Genomic DNA, 8,421 nt, shown 5'->3' on the forward strand with positions numbered 1-8,421 from the left:
GTTTTCCAAGACCAACAGCCTGACAGTATTGGGTGCTTCAGCAGAGATATCTACATGCCTGTTGCATGGAAATTAAAGGGAAAAATTCCTATAGATTTCAGTGGTTTGGGATATGACTGGCTCTATTTAAAACCTTTACTTAAGTATACCCTTAACTGGTAACATGTTAGAAATAATTGAACAAGACAATCCTGAGTAATTCATCAGTGCCTCTATTATTCTTTCTAGAGTTGCACATCAGCTATTTACACAATATGATTTGTTTTAATTTTTTTATTCAGCATGTTTTATGCATTAGTATCAGAAAAGCCTGTCTTTCTCTTGGCAAATGTTGCTGCAAGTTGTCTAGCAGGGAGATGGATTATGTAGATTTATTTATTCAGAGTGTAATTTACATAAATGAAAAATGGAAATAAATCCTCTTTTCAGAATTAACGCCTTTTTTTTTTCCCTTCAAGGTGAAATAAAAAGTGTGCGTAGTCTACTCATTAGGATTTCCAGATTTTTTTTAGGTGGTCTATTAGTCATTTCAATGCCTGGGCCCATTTTCTTTGATTTGGATGCTTTAATGTCTGAAACTATATTTTTGAGGCTAAGATTAAAAAGAGATAATAGAACAGATTGGAAATTAATTTGCTTAGAAGCAGTCAAAGGTGTCCTGTTGAAAAAAATCTCAAAGCCATATTAAGCATTTTAGATATGTTGTGCAAACTGTTGTTTTGGAGGCCTGCATGGTTCCAGGCTACCATACAGTGCCTATTTAGAAAAACCCTGTACAGCAAAGGAAATTGGCATTGTATGTATTTGATCCAGCTGTGGATCAATATCAAGTGAAATCTGGGCAGAGACCTGCATCTAATGGCCCACCAGCCCAGACACATCTGTCTCAGATCAGTGGTGCCTGCAAAGCTTATCTGGGTGGGAGAGGGATTGTCTTATGGTCCAGGCTGTTAGATATCCAGGAGTGCACCTAATTCCTGGTGGGAAAAAAAAAGAAAGAAGAAAAGAAAAGAAAAAAAACAAAACAAAACAAAACAAAACAAAAAAAAAAAAAAAAAAACACAAAACAAAACAAAACAAAACAAAAAAAAAAAACAGAGGAAAGCTTATTAGCATTGTTACCATTCAAAATGTGTGAATTGCTGTGCAGTGCAGAATATCTGTCCTGTAGCAAATTGGGCAGTCCAGGCACTGGGATGCACTGATGCATCCCAGGAATCCCTTCAGAGATAGTGTTCTGCATCTCTGGATAGTGCTGCATTCCATGCTGTAGTTTTTTTGGATTAATTTGAAGGAAAAAAACATATCCTACGTTCAGTGCATCTGGAAGTGAGGAACAGATTGTCCTGCTTCTTTCAATAGCTCTGCACAGCTCTGGACCCATGGCATTATTCCTGAGGTCAGTGCCTTTGGTTTGCCACTATTTATTTATTCATGTCTGCAAAGGTCCTCTTTTTCTCTCCATATGCTCCATCATTCACCAGCACCTCCTGGTAGCCCACCCTGCTCCCACAGCCCATCCGTTCTCAGAGCTGACCCTGACTGGGGTCAGGATGCGATTAGGTGGCTGCAGATCATAAGGAATATTAATCACAAGGAACACTTAGATGTTGCTTTACAGACTTCCTTATGTGAAATATGCTGTGGCAAGCTATCGGGTTACCAGTGGCTGAAATAGAAACAGTTCTCTCTTTGCCCTTGACAGTCAAAAGAGGGTTTGATTTATTTTCTCATTTTCACTTGGTCTAAAGGCAGCTGGGCAGTATTGCTGCAAAGCTCTAGCTGTGTGTCATTGTAATAGGGGCAATATGTTTGTTCACTTCTGCTCTCTTCCTCTGTCTAATTGTTCTATTGTCTTTCTGTTTTCTCTCCACATTGGGGCTGACAAAATGTCTCCTTGGGTTTAGCCCTCTAGCCAAAACTTAACGGGCTCCTAATCAAGAACTAACACCACCAGCAGGCTATTTCCTGCCTTTGTTTACCATTTCTGGTATCATCTTTCTTCTCCTCTCAGTCCATCATTACAAATTTTCACCATTATTTTCCGTTGACTATTCCTCTGTATAGGGTGCAGGAAGCTTCCTAAATATTGTTCCCCTTTTGTTTTCTGGTCACTTGATTTCTGGCCTCTCAGCTCTACACCCTGGAAGAGTACCAGATACATCTAGAACCAAATTTTACAAAGCCAAGTAGCCCTGGGATAACTGCATATTATGCATGTAGCTCTATCAGCAGAATGTTTATTGCAGAACCTTGATGCAAATTGTAAGGATATTTTGAATGTAAAAGGGGTGACAACAATGTAAATAATCATTAGGTACCTTTCACCATAACTTGAATTTCCATGTAAGTATCAGGATTGTCAGGGTAAATTCAGTTGCCTAAACAAACATTTCTAAGGTCAGTTGAGATGCCCTAAAACACAGGGCTACCTGATTCAACTGGCTGGGAGACCCTGGCCCTCCCGAGCTGCAGCTGGAGATGGGGCAAAATACCCCAGGGTTTCCAAAATGGCATCAGTTGCCTATGCTTAAGGGACTGAATTCCTATCATATGTTGAAATGACTGTGTTTTGTGCTCCAGTGTCTTTTTCATGTTACTGCACAACTGACTTACTTATTCTGCCATGGCTGCCCTGAGAATAGTACACTGTGGCAGCCTCAACAGGAGAGGTTAGCATGCAACACTGCATATGTTCCATGACCTGTTGGAATCAGTTGAACAGAGTAGGCCTTTTTTTTCCACCTTAAATATGCTTCTACCTTTACCTATCATAAGGTGGGTCCAGGATGAACTTCAACCCAAATGAAATCAAATGTTGTAGCCTGGGAACAATTACTAAGCATTATTTCTGATGTTCATATGGGTAAGCAGGGCTATTCATTAGCAATCCTGGCAAGCTGTGGGGCTTGCTGATACCTAGACTATTTCAAGAGCAAGAGTAAGGCCACTGAACTTGAGGCCAACATCACCTAAGAGGACTTCCTCAGACAGCCCCTCTGTACTTTCAGCTCAGAAAATACATAAATGGGCTGTTCAAGGTTGAGATTCAGAGCACCTGGGTTTAAATATCAGCCCTGAAGTATAATTTGAAAGGACCCATCTCATCTCTGACTATATTAGGAGAACTTGCCCATAATTATGTATGAAAAGTCAGGAGATGGAAATAATCTCTTACAAGTTCAAGTTAGAGCAGTTGTCCTTGTTGGCCATGTTTCTCTGGCAAAATTCCTCCAGGGCATTTTTAGCCCTAAGTGTATCTGTTTATCTCGCTTAGCAATCCCCCCAGGAGCTTCTCGAGTGTGTGTGGTGGGAGCTGGCGCTAGCAGTGTGTGTCACTCAGAGTGTGCTGCTGGTGTTGGCTTTGCTGTGCTGGCAGGCAAGAGTGTACTCACTGCCCTTCCAGCCCCTTGGGCCTGCTTGTTACCAGCCCTGGCTGTCATTCAGCTGTTCTGCGGTGTCACAGGCAGCACAGCCTTAATGCAGGGAATTTCACTTAGTTTAATTTATTGCAAATTAACACAACCTTTTAATTACTGATTGGTGTATTGAGGGTAAAAAAATACATATACAATTGAACAAACACTCAGGGAATTACCTTTCCTTACCTTTCTTTAGGCTCTCCTTCAGTCAAACACCTCTTCTCCCTCCTTTCTCATCTCAGCTCTCTTTGTTTTCACTGCTGGTTCCCACTTTCCCTCCCTCCCAGTCCCTTCAGTGAGGTGATGGGCAATTGAGGTCCAGGTATGTTGGTTTCTGCCCCTGAAATTCACTTCTTTCCCTCCACTCTCCTCACTTCTTACTTCTCCTGTGCCCCAGTGTAGCTCATCCATGGCCTGTGAAGAAGTGTTGTGCAGTTGGTTGACTTCCTACGCTTGTGGAAACATCTTCATTGCAAGCATGTCAGGAACACAAGATGGGTGTATTTTATCACATAGACTTATGCAGTCAGTGAAAGTCAGGTGTCTAAGGTGTGTTTTATCCTGAAGCCCTGGATGTAGCTCCCAGAGATGCAACACAGAGGCCAGCAGTGCAGGGCCAGTGTGATGCATGAGTGGGACCACCACACTGGGCCCCCCAGCTCCTGTGCTGCCAGCTGCTGCCCGGGCAGGGGGGCGGCAAGGCCACCCCAGCTGGAGAAGCAGACAGCGGTGCCCATGGCATGGAGAAACCCATAGAGCCCCAAAGCTCCTCCTCATCCACCTTGCAAAACAGAGGATACCTTCTTCCTCAGAGCTCCTGATAACTTGTCATGTCTTCTTCAGCAAGCATAGAGGTTTTGATGAATCATCTAGTGGTTTTCCACAGAAATGAATGAAGAAACACTGTGCCTCTAGCAGAGGTGTCAATTAATTTCTTTCTGAACAGGGACACTCTTGAGACCTTTTTTATCTTAGTCTTCTTTTTATCTTAGATTACCAAGTGAAGTTGATGCAGTACGTCAAATCAAAGCCACAAGGAGCAATTTTGGGCAAGTCTGAATCTTAATTTGGCTCACCCAGCCAGCTCTCATGAGTGCAGCAGTTGGCTCAGCCAACTCTGGGCCACTGTATGTACAACTGTGAAAAACTGATAGTTCTTTTTGTTTCTGTTAGATAGGAACTTATTCTGAATTATATTTCAAAGAAAACCCTCGAAATCACTCTCATTGTCATACTCTGCTTTCCAAAGCTCATAAAGCTTTTGTAACTATAATTCTTAGCCCCATCGCAAACACAGTAGCATCAGTGACACCTGGAATTCTTACAAAAACAACATCCGAGTAAACGGTGAGCATATGTCAAATGAATCTACAAACCCAAAGATTTTATTGAGAATACATATATAAAATCCTTTTGTCTACATTGTATACACACATGTAAATTAAAATACTTACTTGTACAGCATTTATTGTACAGATGAACTATACAATTAAGCAGGCTAATATGATAGTACAGTGGTGGTAATTATTATTCTAACTTACAAAGTAAATTAAAAACACGTAGGATCATCTACAGCAGTATATTACAGCAAAAAAGTTAGATTTGAGTCCATGGTTATTGAGGTTGGCTGAGAAAGAAAGTAAAAGATCTAAACTGATTGTCATGTGAAGGAGTGCATTAGGAAACAGTACTCTGAGTTTTACTGTTTCTGGCTTGTATCTTTTGTAATACACAATAGGGGAGTCTTTTCTCTGATTTGCTTTTAAGCCTTTAGCACAATCAAAAGCTGGAGGTATTGTAAGGAAAATCTGCAAATATCATGAAAATGCCTTGTAGTGACATTCAGGCTCTGGGCCTGATTTTGAACGATCCGAGACACCCAGAGATGGCAATGCCAAGCTCTTCTGCAGGTCAGATATTTGGGATCTGGAAGGTTGTTTTATAATCTTGTTTTCATGTCCTTGCAAATCTAGTTTTTTGGTTTTTTTGTTTTTTTTACTTTGTACTAACCCAGATTTTATTAAAACCATTCAGAACAGATATTGATGTTCTAAGTCAACACTTCTTGCTTACCAGTAAGATACATAGCTTTGGTCAGCAAAACAATTTCCAATCTTTGAGGAAACTGATAATATATTTAAAGTTAAGACAACAACAATTATTTAAAAAATGAAGTTTCAGAAATGCTGGGACTTTTAGATACTCTCCATTGCATCATTCTGCCTGACTATGGCATCATCTTTACAAAAGTTCTTGCACATTAATGGCAGATGATTCATGGGCCATATAAAAAGTCAGTGCTTCAAAAAATTAGATTTTTGTTCTTTGTATTTCATTGCCTTGTCATCTAGAGGGAAAAGTCCATTTTTGCCATTGTGTTTTCACTCAGAAGTGGTTTGAGGTGGCTGAAGTCTGAAGTATAACCAAAGCAAAACAATAAGGTTTGAAATTGCATGTTCAGTGTTTATGCAGGCTGTATGGAAGCCACAAGGAAAAATAAATTTAAACAATCACATGTAGATCTGAGAGGCAGCTGAAGCAATGGCTCCTCAATTCCCAAAAATATGACTAAATTTAGAATTATATATCCCAACCAGTTATCACATGTATGGTTTATTGGCACAGTGTAACCAAATACATCCAAATGCCTGGCTCTTCATTTGTAAGAATTTCAACCATAGCCTAAACAGAGAATTGAAAAAAATGTATATTATTTTTAATGCTGAAAGAAAAAGAAGAAGTTGACAGATGTCCCCTATGCTGTCAGAGATTAAGAATTCCTAAGTTACACAAGACTATTTAGAAACATCATATCTTTTCATACTGCTAATGACCCTCAGGGACTCCAAATATTCGCCAAGGATTCATGACAGCTGCTTTTTTGTGTATAATGGAAAACCATCTCCTCTTAAAAGCACAAAGCAAGTAGCAATTGGTATTTAGTTCGGCGGCAAGCCAAACCTAGTGTCTGAAGTACAAACCTAGTCCTGAAGTCCTGATTCTTTGAGGTATTGCAATGTGGGTTTTAGCCGCCTGATTTTCACAGAACAATGCCATGTTCCTCAAAATTTGGCCCAGAGTCTTGACAATCCTTTAACAGTATTGATTTTACACCTCTTCTTAGGGCAATTCCATCTATTCTGCTTTTCAGTGACTTTCAGGAATGTCCCTATAATATAGTCATTTTTTCCCAGCATATTAAATGCTGATTCTACAGATAGAATCATATGACCTACCTTATTTATTTTAAACACAATGAAAATCCAATTTATTTGAAGCACATATAAGAGCAAGCAAAAACCATAAATACAGATCTGCTAAAATAATGTGGGTGATCACTGGTATGATAAAATTTAGTAACCTTTTAATTTTAATTTTATATTATTAATTTATTAAAAGGTGTTATATTTTTGTATGTTATATACATATATACATATATATTATATACATGGTGTAGCTCATCTTTTGCAGACTTGCATAAACTTATTGAACAAGTGCATCTGAAACACTTATTGCATAGAAAACTTGAACTGCGCATTTTAAATAATCACTTTCAAAGGATAAATTGTAATCTTGTTTTATGGTACCAATTTATATTGAAGCTTCACTGAAATGTACAATTTTTCAATAGAGTTTACTTAATGTTAATCTATTCATTTGGGGGTAAATGAAGAATTTAATGGTGAAGTGATGTAACTAGAATATAGTCTCAAGTGGTGTGTTAGGTTTATCAATCAGTGAAAATTGTGCACTTGAGTGTAAGAGCACATGTCTATCCATATGATTCATGCAACCTCAGTTAATTGAAACCCTTTTTCCACCCTATTATCAATACTTGAAAAATAGCTCCAACCACATCTATTAACCAGTGCTTTAATAGAAGCTTTATCAGCTCCATATAAATTGCATGTATTTTGCTAAAAAGCAATTTCCCTAATACAAGGGTCAGTTCTATGGTTCACTGGAGATGTTTTCTCAGGAGGTGTTGGGGCACAACTAGATGGATGGATGGAGATGGATAGAGCTGTGAGTTTGGTCTTCAATCCGCTGAAACCCTAGCAAGGTTGGAGGTCCAATCTGATTAACACTCTCAGTCCTCATTAATTCTAACAAAAGCAAGGTGTGCTTATGATGAAAATTAGTTAGGCTTGACCACTCACACAGGCAAATCTAAATCAGACTAGAAATATGTGGTTTTAAATTTCCTATTTACAAAAAAAACCCCAAACTTTGGACTCAGGACAGCAGAATTATACACTAATATGCATGTCCTAAACAACTCTGAAATGAAAAGTTCTTCTTTCCAAAGCAACTTCTCCAAATTTTTAATTCATATTTATAATTTCCTTTGTCCCGTAGATACTTGATTCAAATGAAGAATAAATATAGGGTTTCTGCACAGCTTGGCTCAGTGTCTCCTGAGATCATGGACAATTCAGCTGTCAATTCAATTTAGCCAGTTGTCAACATCATGAATCAACAGTAGAACAAAAATTAAAGCATCTGTGAAATAAGAAAAAGAGGGATATGAGATGCTCAGCAGCATCTAATCTAGGGCTACCTAAAGCTCTCCATAGGCTTCTCTAATCTTTAAAGGCATTTTGGAGCTTTGAATCCATAGGGTTTCACCTCTCCTGAGAGATTACCCACATACAACAGATTTTGCTTTTGTTTTTGTGATCAAGTTTGTTTAATCAGTTGCATCAGATGTGAAGATACAGGTAAAGGGCAATTATGCTGGGTTATGCTTCATTTTGGGGACATTCTTTTTCATGGTTAATTGGACTCCCTTGTTCCTCAGGGAAATTTGTTGCCATCGCACAGAACAGAGCTTTGCAGTGTTGGAGGGGTCCATGGGACAGCATGACTATTTTTTTGATTACTGTTACTTCTTTGTGTAAATCTGTCCCTGTGATCTTCATCCATGATCAGTGGGCAAACCAGTGGAGCTTTGAGAATTAACATAATAAGGATCTTTACACAGTTGTATGCAGAAGTA

Source organism: Motacilla alba, chromosome 2, assembly GCF_015832195.1.
Source record: "Motacilla alba alba isolate MOTALB_02 chromosome 2, Motacilla_alba_V1.0_pri, whole genome shotgun sequence".
Classification (NCBI taxonomy): Eukaryota; Metazoa; Chordata; class Aves; order Passeriformes; family Motacillidae; genus Motacilla; species Motacilla alba.